The sequence below is a fragment of the Tachyglossus aculeatus genome, chromosome 22 (genome assembly GCF_015852505.1).
Source record: "Tachyglossus aculeatus isolate mTacAcu1 chromosome 22, mTacAcu1.pri, whole genome shotgun sequence".
In the NCBI taxonomy this organism is placed as follows: domain Eukaryota; kingdom Metazoa; phylum Chordata; class Mammalia; order Monotremata; family Tachyglossidae; genus Tachyglossus; species Tachyglossus aculeatus.
Genome location: NC_052087.1, coordinates 44808043 through 44827987, shown reverse-complemented (window position 1 = coordinate 44827987; position 19945 = coordinate 44808043).

Below are 19945 nucleotides of genomic sequence, written 5' to 3'. Positions count from 1 at the left end.
TTTCTCTAGTGCTCTCCTTAAGCACTTGGTACAGAGCATTGCTCCAGTGTGGGGGCCACAGAGGCAGTTTTTCTAGACCACAGTGGCTACATGTTTTGTTTTGTTGTCTGTGTCTGTCTCCCGCTTCTAGACTGTGAGCCCGTTTTTGGGTAGGGACCATCTCTATATGCTGCCAACTTGTACTTCCCAAGCACTTAGTACAGTGCTCTGCACACAGTAAGCGCTCAATAAATATGATTGAATGCGTGAATGAATGAATGGTGCCTGTAAACTTTCCAGCAGGGTTAAACTTCCACACCACAACCTCGATCTCTCTCCTTTTAAGTAGCCGGTTTCTGTGATTGACATTTTCACCAACTTCAAGTCCACATTGGTGACTTTGATAAGGTGTCCATTGTAGATAGGGAACGTGTCTGTTATGTTGTTGTATTGTACTCTCCCTAGTGCTTAGTTCAGTGCTCTGCACACAGTAAGCACTCAATAAATATGATTGACTGACTGACTGACTCTGGCTGACTCAACTATCCTCTCAGGCTTTGAGGATTCCACAGAATCCCTCAGCCAGGAGGGCTTAGGTGGTGAGCATTGTCATGGGGTGGTGTGCTGCACTGATTGAGCTGCATACTTCACTAATCAAGCTGCCAAGTTAAGTAGTTGAAATGTAATACACTTTTCTAATCAAGGTGCATTCTTTACTGATGGGGCTGAATATTTTAAATGTTCTGTGCTTTGATGGTTGAGTTGCGTGCTTCCCCATGTCCGTGGCACATGGAATGACCCAACAGAGTGTCTTCGGGCCATGGGAGGGGATGGGCGGCTAACTCGGCTGCATTCCCATGCAACCACACATCATAGGGATGCTTTCTGGGAAGTTTGGGAGCTCAGATGGTTTGGACTGGCTGAGAAGCAGCATGGCTCAGTGGAAAGAGCATGGACTTTGGAGTCAGAGGTCATGGGTTCAAATCCTGGCTCCGCCAACTGTCAGCTGTGTGACTTTGGGCAAGTCACGTAACTTCTCTGTGCCTCAGTTCCCTCACCTTTAAAATTGGGATTAAAATTGTGAGCCCCCCATGGGACAACCTGAACACCTTGTAACCTCCCCAGCACTTAGAACAGTGCTTTGCACATAGTAAGCGCTTAACAAATACCATTATTATTATGATTATTATTTCTGGAGCCAAATGTTTAGAGTCTCTGAATGATTCCCTTTATTGTCCTCGTGAGACTCCTGAGGGAAGAGGAGGAAGAAGACGGAATCACAGAATGCAAGCACAGCCCCCTCCCCCTTCCTCTTCAGTATGACCCGAGCAAGTAAGTTGAGTAAGGCATGTTGGGAAAAGAAAGATGGAAACTCTAATTAAACTGTGCATATTAGTGGGGAGGCAGCTGGGAGGTGTGGAGAGATAGGGAGGGGTCTTGGGAAGTCAAGAGATTGTTGAGAGGAGCCCAGAATGGAGAGGAGCTGAGGGTGAGAACTGAGGCTAGGAGCTCTGGAGGAAAGAAGTAAGTGGCTGAAAGCTGGAAGAGGAAAATAGGTGTTTATTGTTGGAGCAGGGCTGGCAGAAAACTGGGGAACATTCCTTTGGCTGGGAAGTAGAAGAGTGGGGAGGGGGAGAGAAGAAGAAATAGAGACAGAATGGAGAAATAGAAAGAGAGAAATGGAAGGAAAAAAGAAAGAGGGTGAGAAAGAAAGAGAAGGGAAGAAGAGAGAAAAAAAGAAAAAATGAAGGGATGTAGAAAGAGAAAGGGAGAGAAAAAAGAGAGAGGAAGAAAGAGGGAGTGGAAAGGAGAAAGCTAGGGGAAGGAAAAAGATAAGAAGAGAAGAGAAAGGTATAAAGAGAGAGAAAGAGAAGGGAGGAAGGAAGAGAGGGGGAAAGAGAGGGAGAGAGAAAAATAAATGGAGAGAATGAGGGAGAGAGAGAGTGTGTGTGCGGATCATGCCCGAGAAACCAGAAATATTTCCGGAGTTCACACAAGCACCAAACTCCCATCTCTGCATTCTGCATCAGCTACCTGCTGATGTGTGTTTAGCATCTCAGTGAAAAGCGTGTTGCTGCTAAGGGTAAATTCTCCCTGGATGCCTCCACTTACCTCCCATAGTGCTAATGAGGGAGATTTACATGTGGCAGGATTTTCAGTGTTTAGTGTTTGTTGAGTGATGTGAGAACACTCAGCGCTGTCAGAGGCCGGGAAGAGGACCAGCCTCTAGTCAGAGGTCGTGTGAGATCATGGAGGCAGGCCAAGCCCCCTCGAGGCCCTCTAGCAGGAAAGGGACAGGGAGATCACCAAGATGCTCTCTGATTGGTTTTCTCTTGTGCCTCAACAATGAGAAAGGGAAAAATGAGCCAGAACTGGAGAGGAGAGTGAAACCAGTCCAACCGAGGGACAGATCCAGGGCCTAACCTGATCATAACAGTAGTGGTCATTGTGGTATTTGTTAAGTTCTTATAAGGTGCCAAGCACTGAACTAGGTGCTCAGGTTGTAGTGCAACAGCCAGGTTGGATACCTTCCCTGTTCCACATGGGGCTCCCAGTCCAAGTAAAAAACCTTGGGCAAGTTACTCTTAGGGGCAGTCACTTTTCTTCTCTGTGCCTCAGCTACTGCATCTGTAAAATGAGGATGAAAACTCTGTGCCCCAAGTGGGACAGGGACTGTGTCCAACCTGATTAACCTGTATCTTTCCCCAGTGCTTTGTACAGTGCCTAGAACATAGTGAGAGCTTAACAAATACCATCAAAAAATGACACCAAAAGCTTATAAAGAATGAATGAATCAATTGAGGTCTTGAGGCTACTTCTTGACAAGGACCATTGTTGGGTAGGGACCATCTCCATATGTTGCCAATTTGTACTTTCCAAGTGCTTAGTACAGTGCTCTGCACACAGTAAGCGCTCAATAAATACGACTGAATGAATGAATGAAAGGATCAGGCCGAGATTGGGCTGTGCCAAGCGCACTCTCCCCTTTGCCCAACACTGGGCTGTGCCAAGTTCAGTCTGCCCTTCACCTATTTGGATGGCCATTCATCTTGTTCTGAATAATAATTAATAATAATTTTGGTATTTGTTAAGTGCTTACAATGTGCTACTCACTGTACTAAGCGCTGCAGGGTATGAGAGGATACAAGTATATCAGATTGGACACCCTCTCCCACATGGGGTTTATAGCCTTAATTCCCATTTGGTTGAAGCAATGTCATTTGGTTCTTGGAATCCAGTTTTTTGGCATGTTATCTCAGTTCACATGAGTTTGACAATGACACAGGAGCCATTTTGGGAATAAGTACAACACTCCCAGCCCAGACTTAGGGAAGAACCAGGACATCTTTCCCTCCCCTTCCCCCTGCCCCACTTTCCTTTCTTTTATGGTGTTTGTTAAGTGCTTACTACATGCCAGGCACTGTACTAAGAGCTGGGGTAGATGCAATTCAATTAGGCTGGACACAGTCTTAGTCCCTATTTTACAGATGAGATAACTGAGGCACTAAAAAGTGAAGTAACTTGCCCTAGGTCACACAACTAATGGAGCTGTGGAAAGAAGCCAGGTTCTTCGGTCTCCCACGCCTGTGCTCTATCCACAACACAACAATGCTTCTCATCTTATCAAACAATAATAATAATGATGATGGTATTTGTTCAGCATTTACTATTCGTTCATTTGTATTTATTGAGCACTTAGAGAATACAAACTTTGTGTCAAGCACTGAAATAGATACAAGCTAATCAGGTTGGACGCAGTCCCTGTCCCGAAAAGGGCTCTAAGTCTTAATTCCCATTTTACTGATGAGGTAACCGAGGCAAAGGAAAATGAAGTGACTCACCCAAGGTCACACAGCAGACAAGCGGCAGAGTCAGGATTAGAACACAAGTCTTTCTCACTTCCAGGCCTGTGCTCTATCCACTAGGCCATGCTGCTTCCCTAAGTAGCATGGCTTAGTTGAAAGAGCGCAGGCTTAGGAGTCAGAGGTCATGGTTCTAATCCCAGCTCCACCACTTATCAGCTGTGTGATTTTTGGGCAAGTCACTTCACTTCTCTGGGCCTCAGTTACCTCATCTGTAAAATGGGGATTAAGACTGTGAGCCCCCTGTCAGACAACCTGATAACCTTGTAACCTCCCCAGCGCTAAGAACAGTGCTTTGCATGTAGTAAGTGCTTAATAAATGCCATTATTATTATTATTATTATTATTATTATTATTATTATTATTATTATTATTACCCCAGTGCTTAGAACAGTGCTTGGCACATAGTAAGTGCTTAACAAATACCATTATTATTATTATTATTATTATTCCCTTTTGCTGGCCTGCCTAACTCCAGGGATTGATCATCTGTACTGGCTCAGGGAGAAATTTTCTCCTCATCACTCGGGGCATCTGGTCTCTTGTCCCACACAGAAGCAGCCGCACCAGAGCCCTGACCACCCTTAGCATCCCAAGACCGGAGGCCCTCCATGCTGTCAGGTGAACTCCTGGAAATGTAAATTCACTCAGGAAAACGCACAACTTGATTACTACTCAACATTTACAGTACACAGGTACTCTAATTAAGAGAAAAGGTCAATAGGTTAAATAAGTAACTTAATCAGAAAATTATGTAAAGTACCCCAAATCAAACACATTATACAGCCCTCGAGATCGATATGGAATGCAAATCGATCAGCGGAGAGGATACAAATTTGGTGACTGGAATTTACATCTCGAACCTGAGAGCATGCAGATATTGAGGGGAGGATTGGGGATTAAGGTTTTCGGTAAGTTAGTGTCACGTGTGCTCAGCACACAACTCACTGCAGGCTCCCCAGTGCCGTAGTGGTTGCAATGATATGTGAGAAGAAGCAGCCTGGCATGGCAAATAGAGCACAGGTCTGGGAGTCAGAAGGTCCTGGGTTCTAATCCTAGCTCCACCAACTTGTCTGTTGTGTGACCTTGGGCAAGTCACTTTATTTATCTGTGCCTTAGTTACTTCATCTGTAAAATGGGGATTGAAACTGTGAACCCCAGTTGGGACAGCGACTGTGTCCAATCCAATTTGGTTGTATCCACCCCAGTGTCCAGTACAGTGCCTGGCACATAGTAAGTGCTTAACAAATACCATACTGAGCATCCACTGTGTGCAGTGCATTACACTAAGGACTTGGGAAAGAACGGCAGCTCCATGAAACACATTCTCTACCCACAAGGAGCTTCCATTCTAACAAGTGAGATGGACCAAGAAATAAGCACAAATTTCAACAAATCATAATAAACAATAGGTTGCAAAATAAATTATGTCTACATACCCAAAATGCTGCCAAAGAAGCATATAATAACAATAATAATAATATTTGTTAAGCACTTACTGCTAAGCACTATACTAAGCACTGGGAAGGTAAATAATTTGCAGAGTGAACACAGTCCCTTTCCCACACACAGGATTCACAGTTTAAGTAAGAGGAGAACAGGTATTTAATCCTCATTTTACAGAGGAAACTGAGGCACAGAGAAGCCAATGACTTGTTCAAAGTTCCAAAGGGAGACAAGTGTCAGAGCTGAGATTTAAACTCAAGTCTTCTGATTCTACCTACTATGGGCAGAGCACTGTACTAAGCCCATGGGAGAGTACATTAAAGTTAAAAAACACAATCCCTGCTCTCGAGGAGCTGGCAATCTAGCCAGGGAGAGAGGAAATCAAACTGAAAAGGGAACAGGTCTGACAGAAAATCAATCAGTAGTGTTAATAATAATAATAATAATAATAATGGCACTTGTTAAGTACTTACTATGTGCCAAGCATTGTTCTAAGCACTGGGGGGTAATACAAGGTAATCAGGTTGTCCCATGTTAACTGAGCACCTACTCTGGATGGAGCAATGTTCTAAGTGCATGGGAGAGTACAATAGAATTAGAAGACAAGACCTCTGACCTCAAAGAGCTGGCAATCTAACTGGGAGAAAAGCCGGATGTTAAAGCTCCATTCCAGGCTGCAGTTATACCCTGGCCTGTCAGAATTATCTTAAATACTGGGTTTTGTTTTCCTCCTTCTGGGTACTATGGGCTGCTTTATCCTTTATTTTCATTTCTGTTTCCCTGTAGATTATCAGCTTCATGTGGGTAGGACTCGTCTCTACCGATTCTATTGTATTGTCATCTCCTAAGCACTTAGTGCAGTGTTCTGCACACAGTGAGTGCTCAATAAATGCCCTGATTGATCGATCAATTGATTGATTCCTCTATGGTCAGGATGGTGGCTCTGCTTTTGTACTCACCCAAGCTCCTTCCCGCTGAGAAGTTCACAGGCTCCCCAGTGCCAGGCTAGATTAATTAGATGTTTTTCCAGAAATGACTTGTACAGGAAATATTACTGTGTCAAAACCAAAGGGTTGTTGAGTAGTGGAAGTAGTATTTACGAATGAGTTTTTCCATCTGCACAAGGTGTGTGACCCCATTTGTCGTGGCACAAAAAAATGAGCCTTTCTATCCCCTTCTGGGGAATGTATTCGATCCTCAATGGGGAAGGAGCAGTCCGCCTGGGTGAGGTTGGGGGGAATCAAGCCCCCAGTCCCTCTCTCCCTCCCCCACCTTCCCCATGCAATTCCCAGGCAGACAGACATGGAAGGGGGAAATCCCACCTTCATCCAACTTCTTCCTGACAGGATGAATTGGCTGTTTCCTGTAGGCCATGGCTGAATTTTTCTTCTCCTCTCCTGCAGCAAGATTTGTTCCTCTACAAGCAAACCTCTTCTTCAGCCACTTTGCAACTCCAGGAATCCACTCGACTTTTCTAATCAGTTCCCAGGTAGAAATAGAGCCACGTTTTGGGAGTCAGACAGGACTGTTCTAAATGATTCATTCATTCATTCAATCTTATTTATTGAGCACTTACTGTGTGCAAAGCACTCTAATAAGTGTTTGTGTATATTGTATACACAATATAACAGCAAACAGTCACGTTCCCTGCCCACAGCGAGCTCACATGAATAGGAAAGGGTCATTCTGTGGGAAAGTGGGAACCAATAATAATAATAATAATAATACTTGTTAAGCATTTATTATATACCAAGCACTGTTCTAAGTACTTAGATACAGGTTAATCAGGTTGGACACAGTCCCTGTCCCCAGAGCGGCTCACACTCTTAATACCTATTTCACAGATGAGGTAGCTGAGGCCCAGAGAAGTTAAGTGACTTGTCCAACGTCAAACAGCAAGCACGTGGCAGCATGGGGATTAGAACCCAAGTCCTTCTGACTACCAGGCTTGTGCTTTATAATAATAACTACAATGTATATTAAGCACTTACTAGGCACTGCCTACTGAGGCAGATTAATAAATATATTTAGTAAATGCTTACTGTGTGCCAAGCACTATACTAAGTACTGAGGTAATTAGAAGATAATCAGGTCAGATACAGTCCCTGTACCACCTGGAGCTCACAGTCTAAGTAGGAGAGAGAACAGCATGGCTTAGTGGAAAGAGTCCGGGCTTGGAAGTCAGAGGATATGGATTCTAATCCCATCTCTGCCATTTATCGCTGTGTGATCTTGGGCAAGCTGTTTCACTTCTCTGTGCCTAAGTTACCTCATCTGTAAAATGGGGATTAAGACTCTGAACCCCACGTGGGGCAACCTGATGACCTTGTAATACCTAGTGCTTAATAATAATAATAATGTTGGTATTTGTTAAGTGCTTACTATGTGCCAAGCACTGTTATAAGTGCTGGGGTAGATACAAGGTCATCAGGTTGTCCCATGTGGACATGCTTAGAACAGTGCATGGCACATAGTAAGCACTTAACAAATACCATAATTATTAATTATTATTATAACAGGTATTGAATCTCCACTTGACAGATGAGGCAACTGAGGCCCAAAGAAGTTAAGCAACTTGCCCAAGGTCACAGAGCAGGTGAGTGGCAGAGCTGGGATTAGAACCCAAGTCCTCTGATTCCCATGCCTGTGCTCTTTCTACAAGGCCTTGTCCCATAACCTATCTTAACCACATTTAATGGATGAGGAAATGGAGGCCCAGAAAGGTTAATTGACTTGCCCAAGGTTGCACAGCAGGTCAGTGACTCAACCGGGACTAGAACGCGGGGCTCCTGGCCCCACTGGCCCAGCTGGGCACAGTCAGGAAGTCCCGGGAATAAAGGTCTTTAGCTGAGGGGCAGATAGGGGTGCCCCTCCTTTTTCTCCCTTTCCCCAACTCCCTCCTTGCCCTGGGATTGGGGATTTGCTGCCGATAAACTCAAACACAAAAGCCAAGGGTGTTTAGCTGTGATCCTGGGCAAAGTGGGAGAACATTCTTTTGTTTCTGCAGCTCTTTTAGAGTCTGGGCTGAGGGACTGATGAGGAGATTTTAGGCTGGACCCCATTGTGTGAAGGAGGGAAAAGGGGAGGGAAAACTGGGGCATGGGGAGTTTTCAGCTCCCTTATGGAAGGGAACTTCCAATAGCTTTAAAGCAATCACCTTGCTCCCTCCTTTAGCTGCTTTTCTACTACAACCCAGCCCACACACTTCGCTCCTCTAATGCCAATCTACTAACAGTACCTCAATCTGGTCTCTCTCACCACTGCCCTCTGCCCACATCTTGCCTCTGGCCTGGATCACCCTCGCTCTTCATATATGACAGACAATTACTATCCCTCTCTTCAAAGCCTTTTTGAAGGCACATGTCCTTCAAGAGGCCTTCCCTCTAAGCCTTCATTTACTCTTTTCCCACTCCCTTTTGTGTCACCCTGCCTTCATACCTTTATTCACCTCTCCCTCAGCCCCAAGTCACCTATGAACATATCTGTAATTTTTTTATATTACTATTTGTCTCCCCCACTAGACTGTAAGTTCATTGTGGACAGGGAATGTGTCTGTTATATTGTTACACTCTATTCTCCCAAACGCTTAGTACACTGTTCTGCACACAGTAAGGGCTCAATAAATACGATTGATTAATTGATTGCAGCATACTGTACTAGGCACTTGGGAAAGACAACAGATGCAGAAGACATGTTTCTTCCCATGGGGAACTTCCATTCTAATTGGAGGAGACAAACAAGCCATCAACACCTAATCTGATTTTATAGTCTTGAATCATTCAGTCAGTCAGTTGTATTTATTAAGCGCTGTGTGCAGAGCACTGTACTAAGTGTACAATATAGCAATGTAATAGACACATTCCCTGTCCAAAACAAGCTTACAGTTGGAGTGGGCTACTGACATTAATACAAATAAATAAATCACAAGATATGTAGATAAATGCTGTGGGGCTGGAAGGGGGGATGACTAAAGACAGCAAGTCAAGGTGATGCAAAAGGGAGTGGGAAAAGGGGAAAGCAAGGCTTAGTCAGGAAAGGTCTCTAGGAGAAGATGTACCTTCAATGAGGCTTTGAGGGAGGGGGGGAGTAAAAGGGTCCCAAACTCTGAAAACCCTTTAACCATTTCCCACTACAAGCTTCCTTGCACAACTGTCTCTTCTAACATGAACTGATTCACTGCGCCTCCATCTCATCTCTCTCATTCATTCTGACGTTCATTCAATCAATCCATCAACCCCTTGCTCATGCCCTTCCTCTGGCCTGGAACTCTCTTCCTCTTCACATCTCCCAGACTATTACTCTCTCCATCTTCAAAGTGCTACTAAAATCACATCTCCTCCAGGAAGCCTTCCCTGACTAATCTTTCCTCTCCCTACCCTAATTCTCCCTCCCTTCTGCGTCACCTATGCACTTGCAATCATAGCCTCTAAGCACTTTGATACTCACCCCCTCCCAACCCACACGACATTTATGTAAATCCCCTTATAGTCTGTTGCTTCTCCTATATGTAATTTATTTTGTTTGTTTGTCTCTCCCCACTAGATTCTAAGCTCCTGGAGGGCGGGGTTGTGTCTACCAACTTTATTGTATTCTCCCAAGTGTTTAGCAGAGTGCTCTGCATAAAGTAGGAGGTCAATAAGTACCACCAATAAGTACCCAAAATGAGGAGCAGTGTTGCCCTAATGGATAGAGCACAGGTCTGGGAGTCCTAAGGACCTGGGTTATTTTCCCGCTCCACCACTTGCCTGTTGAGTGACCCTGGGCAAGTCGCTTCACTCCTCTGGGCCTCAGTTCCCTCAACTGTAAAATGGGGATTAAGTCTGTGACCCCCATGTGGGACAAGGACCGTGTCCAGCTTAGTCAGCTTCATTCATTCATTCATTCATTCATTCATTCATTCATTCAATCATATTTATTGAGCGCTTACTGTGTGCAGAGCACTGTACTAAGCACTGGGGAAGTACAAGTTGGCAACACATAAAGACAATCCCTACCCAACAGTGGGCTCACAGTCTAGAAGGGGGAGATGGGGAACAAAACAAAACATATTAACAAAATAAAATAAATGGAATATGTACAAGTAAAATAAATAAATAGAGTAAAAAATACATGCAAACATATATACATATATACAGGTGCTGTGGGGAAGGGAAGGAGGTAAGGCGGGGGGGATAGAGAGGGGAAGGAGGGGGAGAGGAAGGAGGGGGCTCAGTCTGGGAAGGCCTCCTGGAGGAGGTGAGCTCTCAGTAGGGCCTTGAAAGGAGGAAGAGAGCTAGCTTGGTGGATGTGCGGAGGAAGGGCATTCCAGGCCAGGGGGATGATGTGGGCCAGGGTTCGACAGCAGGACAGGCGAGAATGAGGCATGGTGAGGAGATTAGTGGCAGAGGAGCGGAGGGTATGGGCTGGGCTGTAGAAGGAGAGAAGGGAGGTGAGGTAGGCGGGGGCAAGGTGATGGAGAGCCTTGAAGCCAAGGATGAGGAGTTTCTGCCTGATGCGTAGGTAGATTGGCAGCCACTGGAGACTTTTGAGGAGGGGAGTAACATGCCCAGAGCATTTCTGGACAAAGACAATCCGGGCAGCGGCGTGAAGTATGGATTGAAGTGGGGAGACAGAGGAGGATGGGAGATCGGAGAGGAGGCTGATACAGTAGTACAGACGGGATAGGATGAGAGCTTGAATGAGCAGGGTAGCAGTTTGAATGGAGAGGAAAGGGTGGATCTTCACAATGTTGCGGAGGTGAGATCGGCAGGTTTTGGTGACGGATTGGATATGAGGGGTGAATGAGAGAGCGGAGTCGAGGATGACACCAAGTTTGCGGGCTTGTGAGATGGGAAGGATGGTAGTTCCATCAACAGTGATGGGAAAGTCAGGGAGAGGGCAGGGTTTGGGAGGGAAGACAAGGAATTCAGTCTTGGACATGTTGAGTTTTAGGTGGCAGGCAGACATCCAGATGACGATGTCCTGAAGGCAGGAGGAGATGCGAGCCTGGAAGGAAGGAGAGAGAGCAGGGGCAGAGATGTGGATTTGGGTGTCATCAGCGTAGAGATGATAGTTGAAGCCGTGGGAGCAAATGAGGTCACCAAGGGAGTGAGCTTGTACAAACCCTGGAAATTAGTACAGTGCCTGGCACATTATAAGTGCTTAACAAATATAATAGAAAAAAATACCATTGGTCTATTGACTGACATTCCTGCTGACGAGTTACAGTTGGCCATACAGGGTCGAGGTCTCTCAGTGTCCGGTGAGGTTATCCCAAGTAGTGCAGCCTTCTAGAAAAGGGTCTGGATTAAGGGGGCCCTGGTACCCCCAACATGGATGCTAGAATCAGGTATGTGGAACCAGAACACTAGGCCTCGGCCAGCCTGGGGGTGGCGGGGGATGCTCAGAAATGGATGCTTGAGGGAGGACTGGCAGTGGGGAGCTAAGTGCATGCTAAGTGCCCCAGGAAGGAACTCAGACCTGATATCTGGAAATTGGTTGTGGACTATGAAACCGACCCTTTTAGGTGGGTGAATGTGGGTTTGTGGCAGAGGGAGGGAGGGATGGAATCAGGGCAATTAAGGGACAGTGTTTCCTCACATTCAGAAGGTCCCTTCTGTGCCAAAGGGGCAGTAGAGAAAGCTGGCTACCTTGCCTCCGGAGCCAGGGGATGTTTGATTTCGAGGAGAAGCAGGAACATGGATCTGTAATCTGTTTCTTTTCAGCTTTACTTCAGAAATGGTTTTCAAGTTTTCAAGAAGGGGAGAGGGCCAGAAAAGCATTGAAAGTAGGCAGTCTAAGTAGTGTATCCGTGGACCATAATGGAAAAAGAGAGAGAGCAAGAGAGAGATTAAGTGCCTCCTGGAGACATAAAAAAATCCTTTTGATCTCCCCACACTCCACAATGTACTATTACCTTGTTGTCTTGCACCTGCCGGATATGGGACTTTTTCGTATTGTGATTGCTGTAAATTGGTACCTATTTTTCCAAGAGTAGCATTCCCTTGAATTAAGTGATACAACTGCCTCCATCATAGGAGATAAGGGCCTTCTATTAGAAGGTAATGTCACTAGAGTTGGAAACTAAATATGGCTTTAGCCCTGGAAAGGATGAGCTGGGAGGGCTGAGCCAGGAGAGAGGTTACAAGAACTTTTGCTTTAGAGTCATCTGGAGCCCTGGGGCCTATCTTTACAGCCTCCTCCAGGGATAACCACCCCTGCCTTAGTTTCCCCACTTATGCATCTGGAATCCTGCCCACATGCTGAGACTTTTGGCACACACCATTTTAAGGGTAAAAAACCAGTCCTGGTCTGCCTTGAAAATTATAATAATAATAATGACAATAATAATAGTTATGACTATAGCTTACTCGAGGCTGAAAGTTCGGTCCTTCATTCAATCATAATTATTGAGCACTTACTGTGTGCAGAGCACTGTACTAAGCACTTGGAAAGTACAATTCAGCAACAAATAGAGACAATCCCTGCCCACAACAGGTTCACAATCTGGAAGGGGAACGTGTCTACCAACTCTGTTACATTGTACTCTCCCAAGCACTTAGTACAGTGCTTTTCACACAAAAATCACTCAATAAATACCTTTGATGGATCGATTGATTGATGATGAATTTGATAAGTGCTCTCTATGAGTCGAGCACTGATCTAAGCATTGGGGGAGAGTTGATTGAAGCGGACAGAATCCCTGTCCCACACGGGGCTCACAGTCTAAGTAGCAGGAAGAAACTGAGGCCAGCTCATCTGGCCTGGCATTTTCTAGCCACCAGCTGGGAGTTATAAAGAGCTGTAGGGCCAGGTTGGGGTGGACCACTGGACCTAATTCATTAATAATAATAATAACAGCATGGCTCAGTGGAAAGAGCCCGGGCTTTGGAGTCAGAAGTCATGAGTCAAATCCCGGCTCCGCCAGCTGTGTGACTTTGGGCAAGTCACTTCACTTCTCCCTGCCTCAGTTACCTCATCTGTCAAATGGGGATGAAGACTGTGAGCCCCCTGTGGGACAACCTGATCACCTTGTAACCTCCCCAGCGCTTAGAACAGTGCTTTGCATGTAGTAAGCACTTAACAAATGCCATTATTATTAATTATTACAATTACAATAATAATGGCATTTGTTAAGTGCTTACTACGTGCAAAGCACTGTTCTAAGCGCTGGGGAGGATACAAGGTGATCAGGTTGTCCCACGAGGGGCTCACAGTCTTCATCCCCATTTGACAGATGAGGTAACTGAGGCACAGAGAAGTGAAGTGACTTGCCCAAAGTCATACAGCTGATGTTTGGCAGAGCTGGGATTTGAACCCATGACCTCTGACTCCCAAGCCCATGCTCTTTCCACCGAGCCACGCTGCTTCTCTATGAATTCATTCATTCATTCATATTTACTGAGTGTTTATTGTGTGCATAGCACTTTACTAAGTGGTTGGGAGAGTATGGTAAAACAACAGACATATTCCCTGCCCACAACGAGCTTGCAGTCTACCTGGAGATAATTTCCCCTTAAATTCAGTTGCTTTTGAAGGGAATTTCCTGAGGAGGGTGTTCCTGGAGATATCATTGCCCGAGTTTTCCTTGAGGATTGGGGAGGGGGTGTGGGGGTAATTGACAAAGTCTCTGACCAAAGGAGCCAGTCTGGGGAGTGTGTGTGTTGAAGTGCTGTGAGGGGAATGCTGGGAAGGGCCAAGATCCGCCCTTTCCTTTCCATCCAAACCGCTACCTTGTTGGTGCTATCTCTCATCGTATACTGACTGGATTACTGTATCAGCATCCTTTCTGATCTCCCAACCTCCTGTTTCTCCCAGCTTCAGTCTATACTTCACTCTGCTGCCCAGATTATCTTTCTACAGAAATGCTCTGTGCATGTCACCCCCCTTCTCAAAAATCACCAGTGGTTGCCTATCAACCTTTGTATGAAGCAAAAACTCCTCACATTGGCTTCAAAGCTCTCCATTACCTTGCTCCCTCCTACCTCACCTCCCTTCTCTCCTTCTTCAGCCCAGTCTGCACACTCTACTACATCTGCCGCTAACCTCCTCACTGTGCCCCGTTCTCGCCTGTCCCACCGTCGACCCATGGCCCATGTCCTACCTCTGGCCTGGAATGCCCTCCCTCCTCAGTTCTGCCAAACTAGCTCTCTTCCTCCCCTTCAAAGGCCTACTGAGCACTCACCTTCTCCAGGAGGCCTTCCCAGGCTGAGCCCCCCTTTTCCTCTGCTCCTTCTTACCTCCCCATCACCCCTACTACTTCCCTCTACTCTCCCCCTTGTATATTTGTACATATTTATTATTCTATTTAATTTATTAATGATGTGTATATATCTATAATTCTATTTATCTATTTTGATGGTATTGATGCCTGTCTAATTGTTTTATTTTGTTGTCTGTCTCTCCCTTCTAGACAGTGAGCCCATTGTTGGGTAGGGATTGTCTCTGTTCCCAAATTGTACTTTCCAAGCAATTAGTAGAGTGCTCTGTACACAGTAAGTGCTCAATAAATATGACTGACTGAATGAATGAATGAATAGCTAGAGAAGAGGAAGTCAGAACAGCAGCCATGACCATGATTGCTCTCTAGGCTCCTCTTCTCCTCTCAAATGCCCCAGAAACCCCCTCCAATCCATTTATCTAAGACTGGAGGCTGACCTTTAACTCCTCCTTCAAAGGCATCATCATCATCACACTATCATCAGTGGTACTTAATGCGCATCCCTCCAGTGCCCTACTAAACACCTGGGAAAGTACCACAGAAGTAAGACATGATCACTGCCTTCCAGTAGCTTACAGTCTAGCGGGTTAGAGAGACGGTTCAAAAAACTTTACAAATAAAAGTGAGCAGGAAGAGGTGAGCGACTTGGAAATTGGGGACTGTGTCTATATCTCCTACTTGCATTTCTTTCCTATAGCTTAGTATGGTGCTTACTATGTGCACTTAATAAATACTGTTTTTATGGCATTTGTTTAGCACTTACTATGTGTCAAACACTGTTCTAAGCACTGGGGTAGGTACAGGTTAATTAGGTTAGAAACAGTCCCTGTCTTGAATGGGACTCTCAGTTTAAATAGGAGGGAGAAGAGACATCCATTTTGCAGTTGAGGAAACTGAGATGCAGAGAATAATAATAATAATAATAATGGCATTTATTAAGTGCTTACTATGTGCAAAGCACTGTTCTAAGCACTGGGGAGGTTACAAGGTGATCAGGTTGTCCCACGGTGGGGCTCACAGTCAGTCCCCATTTTACAGATGAGGTAACTGAGGCACAGAGAAGTTAATGACTTGCCCAAAGTCACACAGCTGACAATTGGCAAAGTTAAATGACTTACCCAAGGTCACCCAAAAAGTATTTGAAAGAGCCTGAGATTAGAACCCAGGTCTTCTGACTCCCAAGCCTTTGCTCTTTTCACCAGGCTATGTTGCATCCTCAGGCCATGCTGCTTCCCCACTACTTCCCTGATTACTATTACTAGCAGGAAGAACGATTTAGGAGGAAGTAGGACAAATTTATGAGCTTGTCAACCCTAGATAACCAGGTTAATAAAAACCTTTTTCCATCCTCTTTGATGCCACTTTCTATCAGCTTCTGGTTGGCATCACTGGTAAAAGAGAGCATCGATCAATCGTTCCTTTTCGCCACCTTCTAAGGCATATGTTTTAACTAAATCACGCTTTTTGGGGATGGAGCATATGGACAAGTTGAGAGTGTTTCGTGTTAAAACCCATACTGAATTTCCCTCTAGACTCTAAGCTCCTTTTGAGCAGGGAACCTGTCTAGTAACTTTAGGTTATATATTTTTATGGCAATTGTTAAGTGCTTGCTATATGTCAAACACCGTTCTAAGCACTGGGTTAATAATAATAATAATGAGGGTATTTGTTAAGCAGTTATTATGTGCCAAGCTCTATTCCAAGTGCTGGGGTAGAGACAAGATAATCAGGTTGTCCCACATGGGGCTCACAATCTTAATCTCCATTTTACAGATGAGGTAACCAAGTCACAGAGAAGTAAAGTGACTTGCCCGAAGTCACACAGCTGACAAGCGGCAGAGCCGAGGCACAGAGGAGTTAAATGCCTTGCCCAAAGTCACACAGCTGACAAGTGGTAGAGCAGAGATTAGAACCCAAGACCTCTGACTCCCAAGCTGGTGCTCTTTCCACTAAACCAGGGTAGATACGAGTGAATTAGGTTGGACATAGTCCTGTCCCAAATGGGGCTCACAGTTTAAGTAGGAGGGAGATCAGGAGATCTGAGTCACAGAGAAGTGAAGTGCAAGCATTTGGCGGAGCCGGGATTAGTTCCTCTGACTCCCAGACTTGTGCTTTCCTCTAGGCCATGCTGCTTCTGCATTGTACTCTCTGAAGCACTTAGTACAGTGCTCCGCTCACAGAAAGAAGCAGTATGGTGTAATAGAGTGAGCATAGGCCTGGGAGTCACCAGATCATAGGTTCTAATCCTGGCTCTGCCACTTGTCTGCTGTGGGACCAGCAGCAAGTCACTTCACTTCTCTGTGCCTCAGTTACCTCATCTGGAAAATAGGGTAGAGACTGTGAGCCCTAAATGGGACAGGGATATGTCCAACCCAATTTACTTGTATCCGCCTCAGCATTTAGAACAGTGCCTGGCACAGGGTAGCACTTAACAAATACCATCATCATTGACTGAAAGCGCTCATCAAATACTATTGATTGATTAAACTGATTATACTGTGGAGGAGTCTGTGAGAAACAAGTGTGTTTTTTGAGTTGCTTGGAATAGAACTATCCAACTTCAACCAAAATGACCCAGTTTTGTCATCTGTCAAGTAGGGATTAAATACCCATTCTTCCAGGTCAGAACCTGATTATCTTGTATCCATTCTAGCACTTAATATAGTGCTTGGCACATAGCACTTAATAAATTCTATTATTACCATCAGGAATGGTAGAAAAAATATTTTCAATTTGGGGCTCTGATGAGGCCAAATAATGACTGAACCACCGTAGAGGGAAGGGAGAGGAGGAAGGTAAAGAGAGGAAAAGAGAGGAAGAGAGGAGAGGGGAAGGAAGGGGAGGGGGCAGTCCTTTAAGTCACTCCACTGACCTCAAGCACATAGAAGGAAAAAAAATGAAGGAAACTACATGTCTTTTTTTTTCCTCTTCCATCTTACCCAATTCTTCAGCTGAAATATCATAAAAGAGAAATTAATATCTTCCCTGCTCCTTAGCTCAGATAATTGACTTGTCACAAGTAATATTGCATTTTGCCGATTCTATGAAATTCCCCAAAGAGCTAAAGCATATGATTTTAGCAAGGTGAGGCGGGCAGGAGTGAGATATCAGACACAATTACTGCACTAAGCTGCATATTTACTAAGGCAGACTAATGAAGAGATGTGATGTGCAGAGCAGCCAGAAACACACAATTGAAATGTTACAGAAACAGTAACAGGAATCCATACTTCTTCATAAGTTGGGGTGATTGAATTATTGTGAGGTAATAGCCTGAGTCTCTACCAGGCTTCCAGGATATGTGAACAAAGATCTCTAATTAAGCTCCTACAAAAGAAAGTTGAGAGGCAATGAAGCAACTTTACTTATAGGAAGGGATTTTTCTATCTGCTGTTTTCCATCCCCACCAAGATCAGAATCTAATTTCAAGAGGAAAAGGGCTTAGAGAAGCAGCATGACCTAGTGGCAAGGGTGCGGGCTTAGGAGTTAGAGGTCATGGGCTCTAATCCCAGCTCTGCCACATGTCTGCTGTGTGATCTTGTGCAAGTCACTTTATTTCTCTGTGCCTCAGTTACCTCATCTGTGAAATGAGGATTGTGGGACAAGGACTGTGTCCTACCTGGTTATCTTATATCTACTTCAGTATTTAGAACAGTGCTTGGCACATAGTAAGCACTTAACAAATGCTATTATTATTATCATTATTATTATTGTTATTTAGGTTAGACCTCAGCAAACACTTTCTGACATCAAGGTCCTTAGGCTTTATTGCATGGGACTAGACTTTGCAGTTCCTTTAACGATAAGAACTGTGGTATATGCTAAGTGCTGACAATGTGTCAAGCACTGTTCTAAGCACTGGAATAGCTGCAAGGTAATCACATTAGATGAAATCCCTGGCTCACAAGGGGCTCCCAATCTAAGTAGGAAGGAAGGCAGGTATTGCATCCCCACTTTTCAGTCGAGGAAACAAGCACAGGGAAGTTAAGTGAACTTACTTATACTTAACAGCACTTGGAAAGTACAATTTTGGCAAGAAATAGAGACAATCCCTACCTAACAATGGGCTCACAGTCTAGAAGATCCTCTTTCTTCCTATCTTTCCTCCCCGCTTTCCCCATGTGTATGTAATAATATGTACACCAGAAAGACTCCCTTCTTTTTCTCTCACTCCGAGGCAGAGCGTAGGAAGGGTATGCCTCACTTCTCTATCCAGTGGGTGCTTGATCTTCAATCAATCAATCCATAAATGGTATTAATTGAGTGTTGCTGGGTGCAGAGCCCTGTGTTGAACACTTGGGACAGGCAGGATTCTTGGCCCTCAAGGAGCTGACAGTCTAGCGAGGGAGCTAATTCTATTAGCTCTTAGCTTTGGGTCAATCCTGAACTAGTCTGATAGTACACTTCCTGGTGCAACTCTGAAGTTCACGCCTCGATCTTCATTTTGCCTCCCTGTAAGTTCCACATCTCAATGACAACAACAACAACAAAAAACCTTTGTCCTACATCTGCTTTGCCTTAGTTTTCCACGAAAGGGCTCTGGCCTGAGAGGATGGTTGTTGTTGCTTTCACCCATCAATATAATCAATGTGGGAAAAAGTGTTGTCTTTGCATTCTGTGGTAAATTGAAGAGACAGGATTGCTTTCTTCGGAAAATAATGTGAGAGTCAACCCAGATAAGATGGGTGACTCTTTAAAAGATAGTTCCAACATCCTCTAAGTAATTTACCCTGCCTGCCTTTCAGAGGACGCTCCCTCCTCCTCCCTCCCTTTCTTTTACCCTCTCTTTGCTGGATATTTGCTCTGAGTTCAGAGTCAAATTAGGGAAGTGAAATCAAAGGAGAAAAGCATTCACTTCAACACAAAGGGTCTTTCGGGCCAAGGAAATGTAGGCAAAGAAAACCTGTCCCTACCCATATTCAACACGCACTGAATCAGTCACCTTCTCCAGGAAACATTCCCCACATAATCTCCACCTCCCTGGTCATGCCCTTCCTCTGAGCACTCATTGGTAGATCTGTGTATCTACTTGCTATTTATTCTTTTTTATTGCTTACTTTGATAGTTATCTATTGTATTTATGTTCTTAAAGAAGCAGTTTGGCCTCCAGAAAGAGCATAGGACTGGAAGGCAGAAGACTTGGGTTCTAAATTCTGGCATCCCCACCACTTGTCTTCTGTGTGACTTAGGGCAAGTCACTTAAATTCTCTGTACCTCTCTGTACCTCCATTTCCTCATCTGTAAAATGGAGAGAACGTGCGTGGTCTTCCCTACTCCTTAGATGGTGAGCCCCATGGGGGACAGGGGCTGTTTCTCATTTGATTGTATTGGATTTACCGTAGTGTTTGGCATATAGTAAGCACTTAATACATACCAATCAATCTGTCATCTTAACTGAGCTCTTACTGTGTGTGGAGCACTGTACTATACTGAGGGTATAATAAAACAGAATTGGTAG